Below are 780 nucleotides of genomic sequence, written 5' to 3' on the forward strand. Positions count from 1 at the left end.
TTTATCATTATTTTCTCTTACTTCTTAACAAGATCTTCTATCTTATTTTTCTTTCCTCCTCTGATACCTTTGATTAATTTTTCAAATTATGCTTTTTTCATTTTCTGGATTCCCAACCACCCTACCTTTACTAGTATGTCTACTAAACTTTATGAATATCTAGTTAAATAGTTAACATTATGCTGTTATTATTGAATACTGTGCTGTTGTAAGTAAAGGTAAATTTGTTTTATTTAGTAGATGCTAATGTAGATTAGTATTTGACTGGTTTTGTGTTTATATTATCATGTAAGACTTTTGTATGAACAAGGGTGACACTTCAATGTTCCTTAAGTTTTGTATATTTACTTTGTATTTAATGCTACAATGGATATCAATTTTATTACTATTGCCATGTGACATATCTATTGCTTTTAGAAGGTTTCCTTGAGATGTCAATATTTACATTTCCTACAAGATCACTAAAATACTGTGGTTCATTCTTGAAGAGCTAGATTTTGGCCCAAACAAGCTACACTCTCCCATCTCAAATAAACAGAAGTATTTCCATCCTGGGACAGAGAAAAGACCACTAGTTAGCAATACCTGATAAAAACCATTGAAAGATAAACATTAGCCAAATTAATCTTATGCAAGAAGCAAAACTTGGGATGGGTAGATAGCTCAGTGATCTAAATGCCTGCCTGGCAAGCACAAAGACCTGGGTTTAATCTCCAGTGTGCTATCCCTGGAACCTTGGGTGCTACCTGCTGGACCAGAACAACAGGCATGCCATGTGAG

The sequence above is a fragment of the Octodon degus genome, unplaced genomic scaffold (assembly GCF_000260255.1).
Source record: "Octodon degus isolate 3935 unplaced genomic scaffold, OctDeg1.0 scaffold00326, whole genome shotgun sequence".
In the NCBI taxonomy this organism is placed as follows: Eukaryota; Metazoa; Chordata; class Mammalia; order Rodentia; family Octodontidae; genus Octodon; species Octodon degus.